Here is a 12,248-nt window from a genome sequence, read left to right as displayed (position 1 = left end):
AACCTGGTGGTGACCCAAATCCAGCCAGTGGTGACCCAAACCTGGTGGTGACCCAAATCCAGCCAGTGGTGACCCAAAACTGGTGAGTGGTGACCCAAATTCAGCCAGTGGTGACCCAAAACTGGTGAGTGGTGACCCAAATTCAGCCAGTAATAACCTAAATCTGGTGGTGACCCAAACTTGGCCAGTGATGACCCAAATCCAGCCAATGGTGACCCAAATCTAGCCAGTAGTGACCCAAACCTGGTGGTGACCCAAACCTGGCCAGTGGTGACCCAAACCTGGCCAGGAATGACCCAAACCTGGCCAGTGGTGACCCAAACCTGGCCAGTGGTGACCCAAACCTGGCCAGGAATGACCCAAACCTGGCCAGTGGTGACCGAAATCTGGTCAGTGGTGTCCAAACCTGATGGTGACCCAAACCTGGCCAGCAGTGACCCAAACCAGACCAGGGTCCAGCACATCCCCCATTATCCATGAGAATCATCCCTGAGGACCCCAGGTCTGACCCATGGAAGCCCCTGGGTGTGGGGCCGGGTGAATTTGGGGAGCGGGCTGTGTCCCCCGGCATGTCCCCTGTTGTGTCCCCCGGCATGTCCCCTGTTGTGTCCCCTCCTATATCCCCTTCATGTCCCCTGTTGTGTCCCCTCCATGTCCCCTGTTGTGTCCCCAGGCATGTCCCCTGTTGTGTCCCCTCCTGTATCCCCTCCATGTCCCCTGTTGTGTCCCCCAGCATGTCCCCTGTTGTGTCCCCTCCATGTCCCCTGTTGTGTCCCCAGGCATGTCCCCTGTTGTGTCCCCTCCTGTATCCCCTCCATGTCCCCTGTTGTGTCCCCCAGCATGTCCCCTGTTGTGTCCCCAGGCATGTCCCCTGTTGTGTCCCCAGGCATGTCCCCTGTTGTGTCCCCTCCTGTATCCCCTCCATGTCCCCTGTTGTGTCCCCCAGCATGTCCCCTGTTGTGTCCCCCGGCATGTCCCCTGTTGTGTCCCCTCCTGTATCCCCTCCATGTCCCCTGTTGTGTCCCCCGGCATGTCCCCTGTTGTGTCCCCTCCTATATCCCCTTCATGTCCCCTGTTGTGTCCCCAGGCATGTCCCCTGTTGTGTCCCCTGGCATGACCCCTGTTGTGTCCCCAGGCATGTCCCCTGTTGTGTCCCCTCCTGTATCCCCTCCATGTCCCCGCCGTGTCCCCCGGCATGTCCCCTGTTGTGTCCCCAGGCATGTCCCCTGTTGTGTCCCCTCCTGTATCCCCTTCATGTCCCCTGTTGTGTCCCCCGGCATGTCCCCTGTTGTGTCCCCTCCTGTATCCCCTCCATGTCCCCTGTTATGTCCCCTGTTGTGTCCCCTCCTGTATCCCCTCCATGTCCCCCCCGTGTCCCCGGGCCGTCCCCTCCCGTGGGAGCCTGTGGCAGCCCCGGGGGGAGGCGGGCCCGGCCCGGCCCTGCCCGCTCCCGTTGTTCCCCGTTGTTCCCGTTCCGTTCCCAGCCGATACCATCTGATTCCATCTCATCTCCCCTCGGCTTTGAAAGCGCCGCTTTGAAGGGGCCGCGGCCGCCGCTCCCCGACGCCGCCGATCCCGATCCCGGCTCCCCGCAAGCTCTGGAGGAGTCCCAAAGCACAAAGGCCGCCCAAAATCCCGCCCCAAATCCCTCCCAAAACCCCACCGGAGCCTGTGGGATCGCCCTGGGGGCTGCGCGTTCCTGCAGGGATCCCACGGCATCCCCACCCTGCAGGGCTCGTCCCAAAGTGCGTTGGAATGTGATGCCAGAACATTCCAGAGTGTGAACATCCCAAAACCTGAATATCCCACAACCGGAACATCCCAAAATGCCACTGCAACCCACTGGACCACGGGTGCTGCACATTCCTGCAGGGATCCCACGGCATCCCCACCCTGCAGGGCTCGTCCCAAACATCCCAAAGTGCATTGGAATGTGACCCCAGAACATTCCAGAGTGTGAACATCCCAAAACCTGAATATCCCACAACCTGAACATCCCAAAATCCCACTGGAACCCACTGGACCACCCATGGGAGCTGCACATCCTGCGATCCCCATTCCTTCAGGGATCCCACAGCATTCCCACCCTATGGGGCTCGTCCCAAAGTGCATTGGAATGAGATCCCAAAATTCCACATCCCAGTGCCCTGATCGTCCCAAAATCCCACAGCCTGGGCCAGGTGGGAATGGCAATGGCTCAAAAAACATTCCCCATTCCCACTGGCATTCCTGACCCCAAAATCCATTCCTGACCCCAAAAACATTCCTGACCCCAAAATCCATTCCCGACCCCAAAAAACATTCCTGACCCCAAAAACATTCCTGACCCCAAAAACATTCCTGACCCCAAAATCCATTCCTGACCCCAAAAACATTCCTGACCCCAAAACCATTCCTGACCCCAAAAAACATTCCTGACCCCAAAACCATTCCTGACCCCAAAAAACATTCCTGACCCCAAAAACATTCCTGACCCCAAAAACATTCCCAACCCCAAAATCCATTCCTGACCCCAAAAATATTCCTGACCCCAAAAACATTCCTGGCCTCATAATCCATTCCTGACCCCAAAAACATTCCTGACCCCAAAAACATTCCTGGCCGCAAAATCCATTCCTGACCCCAAAAAACATTCCTGACCCCAAAATCCATTCCTGACCCCAAAAACATTTCTGACCCCAAAAACATTCCCGACCCCAAAATCCATTCCTGACCCCAAAAAACATTTCTGACCCCAAAAAACATTCCTGACCCCAAAAACATTCCTGACCCCAAAAACCATTCCTGACCCCAAAATCCATCCCCAATCCCCACTGGCATTCCCAACCTCAAAAACCATTCTTGACCCCTGACCAACATTCCCAGCCCCAAAAAACATTCCTGACCCTAAAATACATTCCTGACCTCAAAAAACATTCCTGACCCCAAACAACATTCCCCGACAAAAAACTTTCCAAATCCCAAAAATAATTCCCAACCCCAAAAACTTTCCCAAGCCCAAAAAACATTCCTGACCATAAAACACATTCCTGACCCCAAAAACCATTCCTGACCCCCAAAATCCCTTCCTGACCTCCAAAATCCCAGGATTTCCAGGGCTCCCAGTCCCTTTTCCCAGTTCCAAAACCACAACCCCAAACCGAGGGTTTATTTTGGGATTACAATAATAAATAATAATTAAATTTGGGGTTTTTTAATTGTTCCTGCCCGGGGAGCCTCCGGCTGTTGGGGTTTCCTCTTGGGATCGCTCTTTCTTTGTGGTTTATATTGGGTTTGGGATTAAAGGGTCATTCCTGGGAGGAAATCTGGGATAAATCCATTGATTTAGGGCAAATCCCTGAAAAAGGGGCATAAATTCCATCCCCTCTCCTGGGTGGGAAGTCCTGCAGGATTTTTGGGCTGGAATGTGGCACTTTGGGTGTTTTCATGTAGGAAACAGTGGGAAAATTCACACAAAAAATGGGATTTTGGGATTTATCCAGGCTGGAATGTGGCAGTGCAGTTAATGGGAGAACCCACCCAAAAAAATGGGATTTTGGGATTTATCCAGGCTGAAAAGTGACACTGCAAACCCCAATAAATGGGAAAATCCACCCCCAAAAAATGGGATTTTGGGATTTATTCAGGCTAGAGAGCAGACCACAGTCAAAAGGAAAACCCACCCCCCCAAAAAAAAGGGATTTTGGGATTTATCCAGGCTGGAATGTGGCAGTGCAGTGAATGGGAAAATCCACCCAAAAAAAAGTGATTTTTGGATTTATACAGGCTGGAGAGCAGACCCCATTCCACGGGAAACCCCACCCAAAAAAAATGGGATTTTGGGATTTATCCAGGCTGAAATATGGCAGTGCAGTTAATGGGAGAACCTACACAAAAAAAATGAGATTTTGGGATTTATCCAGGCTGGAGGGCAACACTACAGTTAATGGGAAAACCCACCCAAAAAAATGGGATTTTGGGACTTATCCAGACTTGAGAGTGACATTGCAGACCCCAATAAACGGGAAAATCCACAAAAAAAAAAATTGTGATTTTGGGATTTAAGGACTTCTAAACCCCCTCCGTGCTCCCCAAGACATTCCAGCAACACTCTCGATCCAAACCCTCACCCCTTTTACTCTTCCGCAACTTCAAAACCCCCTCATTTTTACACGTGGCAATATTAAAAAAAAAAACCAAAAAAACCTAAGAAAAGCAGGAAAAATCCCCCAAAAGCGGGAACAAGGGCGCTGTGTGCTGGTGCCCGGCAGGAACCCTCGGGTCCCTGTTGATCTTGGACGGGGGAGGAGAAAACGAGGCCGAGGGAAGGAAAACACGGCCTCGGGCTCCCCCCTGCCCTGCCCTGCCCGGGGCTCCAACAATCCCAAATTGTCGCTGCCCGGAGGGTTTGGGCTCCTCGGAGGGGCCCTGGAATGGAGCAGGAGGGGAGAGGGGCAGAAATGGGGTGGGATTCCCAGGGGAGGGAATTCTGCTGGCTTGGAAACCCGGGGGGATCCTGTTCCTGCTGGCCCAGCCTGGATTTGGGGGGTCTGACCCATCCTTGGGAGGGCAGAATCTCTGATATCTTCCCCATCCCAAATTTTGGGGGTCTGAACCTTCCAGCATTTCCCTCATCCCAAATTTTGGGGGTCTCACCCTTCCAGCATCTCTCTCACCCCAAATTTTGGGGGTCTGAACCATTCTAGGAGGGCAGAACCTCTGATATCTTCCCCATCCCAAATTTTGGGGGTCTGACCCTTCCAGCATCTCTCTCACCCCAAATTTTGGGGTTCTGACCCATCCTGGAGTTGTTTTTGGAAGGCAGCACCTCTGACATTTCCCTCATCCCAAATTTTGGGAGTCTGACCCTTCCAGCATCTCTCCCATTCCAAATTTTGGGGGTCTGACCCATCCTTGGAAGGCAGCACCTCTGATATCTTCCCCATTCCAAATTTTGGGGGTCTGACCCATCCTTGGGAGGGCAGCACCTCTGATACCTCCCCCATCCCAAATTTTGGGGGTCTGGAAGGGCAGCATGTCTGACCTCTCCCTCATCCCAAATTTTGGGGTTCTGACCCATCCTGGAGTTGTTTTTGGAAGGCAGCACCTCTGACATTTCCCTCATCCCAAATTTTGGGAGTCTGACCCTTCCAGCATTTCCCTCATCCCAAATTTTTGGGTTCTGAACCATCCTGGAAGGGCAGGACCTTTGACATTTCCCTCATCCCAAATTTTGGGATTCTGACCCATCCTGGTGTTGTTTTGGGACAGGCAGCACCTCCAATGTGCTTCTCATCCCAAATTTTGGGGTTCTGGAAGGGCAGCATGTCTGACATTCCCCCCATCCCAAATTTTGGGGTTCTGGCTCATCCTGGGGCTGTTTTGGGACGGGCAGCGCCTCCAAAATTCCAAATTTTGGGGGTCTCATCCATCCTGGCCTCGTTTTGGGATAAGCAGCACCTCCAACCTCTCCCCCACCCCACTAAAAGCGGGGCTTTATTGGGAATTTTTTCCTGGCTTTATCTCCCAGCTCCTGTTTTTCCGCCGCCTTTCAAAGGCTCTTTCATAGCCGCGATTTTCCCCGTGAATGTCCATTTTATTCCAAATTTTTTTTTTCTTTCTTCCTTTCCTAAACAACTCCTCGGGGGTTTTCTCCCTTCCCACCCTCTTTTTCCTCCCCCCCTCTCCCCCTTTTTCTGTTTATGTCCCGTTTTTTTTGCCCAAAACCTCCATAAATAAAAGATTTTGGAGCGTTCCAAGCCTGGCCACTGACGAGGGCTTTGTTGGCCGGCGGCTCCGGGCTGGCAGCTCCGGGGAAAAATGTCAATATTGGATCACTTAGCACCACGTTATTTTATTTATTTATGTTTTTATCCCTCTCCAGCAGCGGGGATAAGCACGTCCTGGAGCTGGGCAGGAATTCCCACTGGGAATGTGGGACAGGGGCTGGTCCTGCTCTGGACACGACCCCAACAGGTCCTGTGGAACGGGAATCTCCTCCAGCCAGGTCTCCAAAGCTCTTGGGGATTTATTTCACACCCAAGATTGCTCAGAAGGCAGAAAATCAGCAGGACGGCTTCTGTGGGGGTATTGGAAAAAAGAAGATTTTAATAAAAAGCAAAATATTTCTTTTTTACAGAGAAAAACCGATCCAGGTGCAAGAGGCGCTCTCACCTCACAAAAGCGATTTGTTGCTTTGTTCTCTTCTTTTTCTAGTGAATTGCTCAGGTGGGACTTTTTGGCTCCTGTCCTTAAATTTGAGGTGAAGTCCCCCAGGTTCTATGAGATGTTTTTTCACCTCATGGAGGAGAGAAACTTCTGGGTTTATTTCGTTTTTAAGGGGACAAAGGAGAGTTTTGTCACTCTGTTAACAGGGGACACATTGCCATGGTCCTGCTCTGGACACGATGGGCTCTGGCAGGTTCTGCTCTGGCCATGACCCCGTGGTGGCCCTGGCAGGTTCTGCTGTGGACACAACCCCGTGGTGGCCCTGGCCGGTCCCCGTGCCCGGTGTTTTGGGGTTTCCCAGCTCTCCGTGGTCACGGGCAGCCGTGTGTGGCCGTGCTGGGCACACTGGGATCATTGAGCCGCGGTGACCGGAGCCCGCAGAGCACCCGCGCAGCTGCACGTCCGGCTGTGCCCTCAGAAACCCCAAACCCTGCTCTGCTCCTCGTCCTTATCCTCGGGATCCCTCCAGGGCCTTGTGGTAGGACCCCAAATCCACATTCCAAGTTCTCCTCCTCGTGTTTCTTGGGATCCTTCCAGGAGTTTTGTGGTGGGACCCCAAATCCACATTCCACTTCTCCTTCTCCTTCTCCTTCTCCTTGGGATCCTTCCAGGGCTTTGTGGTGGGACCCCAAATCCACATTCTAGTTCTCCTTCTTGGGATCCTTCCAGGAGTTTTGTGGTGGGACCCCAAATCCACATTCCAGTTCTCCTCCTCCTGATCCCTCCAGGAGTTTTAGGATAGGACCCCAAACCCCCACCCCATTTCTTCTCCTTGGGATCTCTCTGTAGCTTTGCAATGGGACCCCAAATCCACACTCTGGTCCTCTCCTCTTCCTCAGGATCCTTCCAGGAGTTTTGTGATGGGACCCCAAATTAATGCCCTGCTTCTTCTCCTTCTCCTTCTCCTCGGGATCTTTCCAGGGGTTTTGTGGTGGGACCCCAAACCCACATTCCAGTTCTCCTCCTCCTATTTCTTGGGATACTTCCAGGAGTTTTGTGCTGGCACTGCAAATCCACATTCCAGTTCTCCTTGTATTCCTCAGGATCCTTCCAGGAGTTTTGTCCTGCAACCCTAAATCCACACCCCAGTTCCTCTCCTCTTCCTTGGGATCTTTCCAGGAGTTTCCAGGAGTTTTAGGATGTGATGTTAAACCCGCACCCCACTTCTCAGGACACCCTCCAGGCTCAGGTGGGATGTCCCTGATGTCCATCTGAGATGTCCAGAGTTTTGTGCTGGGACCCCAAACCCTCACCCCAAGTTCTTGGGACAGTGTCCCAGCTCAGGTGGGATGTCTCTGAAGTCCATCCAAGGTATCCAGGGTTTTGTGCTGGGACCCCAAACCCAAACCCCAAGTTCTCAGGACACTCTCCAGGCTCAGATGGGACATCCCTGAAGTCCATCCAAGGTGTCCAGGGTTTTGTGCTATGACCCCAAACCCAAACCCCAAGTTCTCAGGACACTCTCCAGGCTCAGGTGGGATGTCCCCACATCCATCTGAGATGTCCAGGGTTTTGTGCTGGGACCCCAAATTCTCGGGACACACTCCAGGCTCAGATGGGACAACCCTGCTGTACATCCAAGGTGTCCAGGGTTTTGTGCTGGGACCCCAAGTTCTCAGGACACCCTCCCATCTCAGGTGGGATGTCCCCACACCCCTCCAAGGTGTCCAAGCTCAGGAAGCCTCCCCGTGTCCCTCCCTTCTCCAGGAGCCACCGGAGCGGGGCAAGGGGCCAGCGGTGCCCGGGCAGCACACAAAGCCCCCGGAAGGCGGCGGCGGCGGAACAGAGGCGCTCAGTGTCCGGGCGCTGCCCCGGGCGGTGACAATGCTGGCGCTGTCCCCAAGCGGGATCTGTTTGTCCCTGCGCCGCCTGTTTGTCCAGCGCTCCCATTGTGCGCCCGCCCGGCAGGAGCTGAGTCAGCGCCGCGGCCCCGCCGGCCCCGCTCCCCACGCGCGACCGCTCGGGAATCCGGGAACCCGCGGGGGCACGGGGGGCACGGGGGGCATTGGCACCTGGGGGGGCATCGGTAACCTGGGGGGCATCGATAACCTGGGTGGGCATTGGCACCTGGGTGGGCACTGGTACCTGGGGGGCATCGGTAACCTGGGTGGGCATCGGGACCTGGGGGGGGCATTGGGACCTGGGGGGGCATCGGTAACCTGGGGGGCATCGGTAACCTGGGTGGGCATCGGGACCTGGGGGGGCACCGGTAACCTGGGGGGCGTCAGTAACCTGGGGGGCATCGGTAACCTGGGGGGGCATCGGTAACCTGGGGGGCATCGGTAACCTGTGTGGGCATTGGCACCTGTGGGGGCACTGGGATATTGGGGGGGGCATTGGCACCTGGGGGGCATTGGCACCTGGGGGGCATTGGGACCTGGGGGGGGGCAATTGACACCTGGGGGGCATTAGCACATTGGCACCTGGGCGGGCACTGGGACCTTGGGGGGGTACTGGCACCTGGGGAGGGGGCACGGGCACCTAGGGGGGCATTGGGACGTGGAGGGCATTGGGATCTGGGGGGGCATTGTGGTCAGGGGGGATATTGGCACCTGGGGATGGCACTGGCACTTGGGGGGGCACTGGGACGTGGGGGGGCATTGGTAATCCGGGGTGGCATCAGCACTGGTATCACCATCTGGGGGTGGCATTGAGACCTGGGGGTGACATTGGGACCTTGGCGGGCATGGTTAACCTGGGGATGGCATCAGTAACTTGGGGGTGACATCCGGACAATGGGGGTGACATCCGGACCTTGGGGGGCATCAGTAACTTGGGATGGCATTGGGACCTTGGGGGTGACATTGGGACACTGGGGATGGCACCAGCACTTGGGCATGACATTGGGATATTGGGGGACATCAGCACCTGGGGGTGACTTTGGGACATTGGGGATGACATCGGGACCTTGGAGGGCATCAGTAACTTGGGGATGGCATCCGGACCTTGGGGGGCATCAGTAACTTGGGGATGGCATCAATACCTTGAGGATGGCATTGGGACCTTGGGGGTGACATCAGGACCTTGAGGATGGCATCGTTACCTTGAGGATGGCACCCACATCTGGCCGTGGCGCTGCCAGAAGCAGAGCCCGGAGATCTGGGACTTTCTCAGCACCTGGGCACAGCCCGGGCACCTCGAGGTGTGGCCGGCCCATCCACCGGGCTCCGCGGGACCGCGCACGGAGGGAGCTCCGTTCATCCATCCCTGGCACCGGGAGAGCCCCAGGAACCGGGAGAACGTCCAGGAACCAGGAGAGCACCCAGGAACCAGGAGAGCACCTGGGTGCATGGAGGGAGATCCTGGAGCTCCGTTCATCCATCCCTGGGAACCAGGAGAACACCCAGGAACCGGGAGAAAACCCAGGTGCATGGAGGGAGCTCCGTTCCTCCATCCCTGGCACTGGTAGAGCCCCAGGAACCAGGAGAACACCCAGGAACCGGGAGAACGTCCAGGAACCGGGAGAGCCCCAGGAACCGGGAGAACACCCAGGAACCGGGAGAACACCCAGGTGCATGGAGGGAGATCCTGAAGCTCCGTTCCTCCATCCCTGGCACCGGGAGAGCCCCAGGAACCGGGAGAGCACCCAGGAACAGGGAGAGCACCCAGGAACCTGGAGAACACCCAGGAACCGGGAGAGCACCCAGGAACCCGGAGAACACCCAGGAACCAGGAGAGCACCTGGGTGCATGGAGGGAGATCCTGGAGCTCCGTTCATCCATCCCTGGGAACCGGGAGAGCACCCAGGAACCAGGAGAACACCTGGGTGCATGGAGGGAGCTCCGTTCATCCATCCCTGGCACCGGGAGAGCACCCAGGAACCGGGAGAGCACCCAGGAACCCGGAGAACACCCAGGAACCCGGAGAACGCCCACCCCGGCCGCCTCCCACGGCCCTGAGTCAGCGCTGGCAGCGCGGGAGCCACGCGTGACTCAGCCGCGGGCACGGCAGGCACGGCAGGAAGGCGCTCCCGGTCCGACGGGTCCCGGGGAGCGGCAGAGCCGGGCCCCGCAGCCGCGGGATGTTCCCAGGAGCTCCAGATGCCGCAGATCTCGCACGGCCCCACACCTGCGCTTCCCCAGGGAGGCACACCTGCAGGGCAGGGCTGGGAGCTGCTGCCGAGCTCGGCAAGGTCACGGCAGCGCAGATCTGCTGCCAGGTCCCAAATCAGCCCAAAGATTGGGTTTGGGGAGCAGGGAAGAGCCAGCAGACCCCAAACCACCCCAAAGTTTGGGTTTGGAGAGCAGGGAAGAGCCACCAGACCCCCAAGCTCTGATTTGGGCTCATTATGGGGCAGGGAAGAGCCACCAGACCCCAAACCACCCCAAAACTCCTGTTTGGGATTGTTATGGGGCCAGAAAGAACCACCAGACCCCAAACCCCCCAAAAACTTCAGTTTGGACTGTGTATGGGGCAGGGAAGTGCCACCAGACCCCAAAACACCCCAAAGATCCAGTTTGGTCTAGGTATAGGGCAGGGAAGAGGCACCAGACCCCAACCCCCCCAAAAACTTCAGTTTGGGCTTGTTATGGGGCGTGGAAGAGCTGTCAGACCCCAAATCCCCCAAAACTCTGGTCTGGTCTTATTATGTGGCAGGGAAGGGATGTCAAACCCCAAACCATCCCAAAGCTCCAGCTTGGGGAGCAGGTAAGAACCACCAGACCCCAAACCACCCCAAAGCTCCAGCTTGGGATCGTTATGGGGCCAGAAAGAACCACCAGACCCCAAATCCTCCAAAAACTTCAGTTTGGACTGTGTATGGGGCAGGGAAGTGCCACCAGACCCCAAAACACCCCAAAGATCCAGTTTGGTCTAGGTATAGGGCAGGGAAGAAGCACCAGACCCCAAACCCCTCAAAAACTTCAGTTTGGGCTTGTTATGGGGCGTGGAAGAGCTGTCAGACCCCAAATCCTCCAAAGCTCTGGTTTTGGCTCCTTATGGGGCACAGAAGAGCCACCACCCCCCTCTGGCAGATGGGAAATTCGGGGTTTTGGTGTCCCCCCCTCAGTGTCCCTGACCCCAACAGGGACCCTCAAGCAGAAGGCGGCACCACAAGGATCCCCCTTCCATGGATGAGGTGGGAACGGGATGAAGAACCAACAGAGACCCCCGAGAGGCCCCTGAAGGGCCAGGTGTGACCCCCGGGGGACACCGAGGGGACAGGAGAGGGGACACGTCCCAACACAAACATTCCTGCGGGCACAGCCGGGCACAGCCGGACTTTGCCCCGGCGACAACACTGAGCCGATTCTGCTCCGCTGCCAAACCAAGCCCGGCCCTGGGACCCAGCCAGGCTGGAAAATTTCGAGTGCCAGGAGCGGTGAGGGCACGGCCCGGAGTCACCGGAGGGGACAAAGGAGGGGACAAAACGGAGGGGACAAAAAGGAGGGGACAAACTGTGTGGCAATGCCACCGCTGCCGTGGGGACAGGGCTGGAGCGAGGGATTCCTTTCAATGTCCCACCTAAATCTCCCCTTTGATAATTTTTTATAATTTTAAAAATAATATTTTATAATTTAATGAAATAATGTTGTTATTATTATTAATAAAAAATTATATAATTATATAATAATAAAAAGTATTACAATAATACAATTATAATAATATCTGTTATAATTATAAAAATCTATTATAATAATAAAAATAATAAATAATAAAATACATATTATATAATAAATAATAAAAATACATAGTATATAATATATAATATATAATATATAATATATAATATATAATATATAATATATAATATATAATATATAATATATAATATATAATACATAATATATAATAATAATAATATTTAATAATAATATTAGTAGTAGTATTAATAATAGTAATAATAATAATAATAATAATAATAATAATAATAATAATAATAATACTGATAATAATAATAATAACAATAATTTTTCTTCTCCCATCCCCCCCAGTTCTTCAAGATCACCAATTCCTCCGTCTCCACCAGAATCCCCCCCGTGGCCGCCCCTCACCCCCTGCTCGCTCTCTCCAAGGCTCTGAAAAGAACCAGGAGCGCCAAA

The sequence above is a fragment of the Zonotrichia albicollis genome, chromosome 26 (assembly GCF_047830755.1).
Source record: "Zonotrichia albicollis isolate bZonAlb1 chromosome 26, bZonAlb1.hap1, whole genome shotgun sequence".
Classification (NCBI taxonomy): Eukaryota; Metazoa; Chordata; class Aves; order Passeriformes; family Passerellidae; genus Zonotrichia; species Zonotrichia albicollis.
This window is presented reverse-complemented; position numbering follows the sequence as displayed.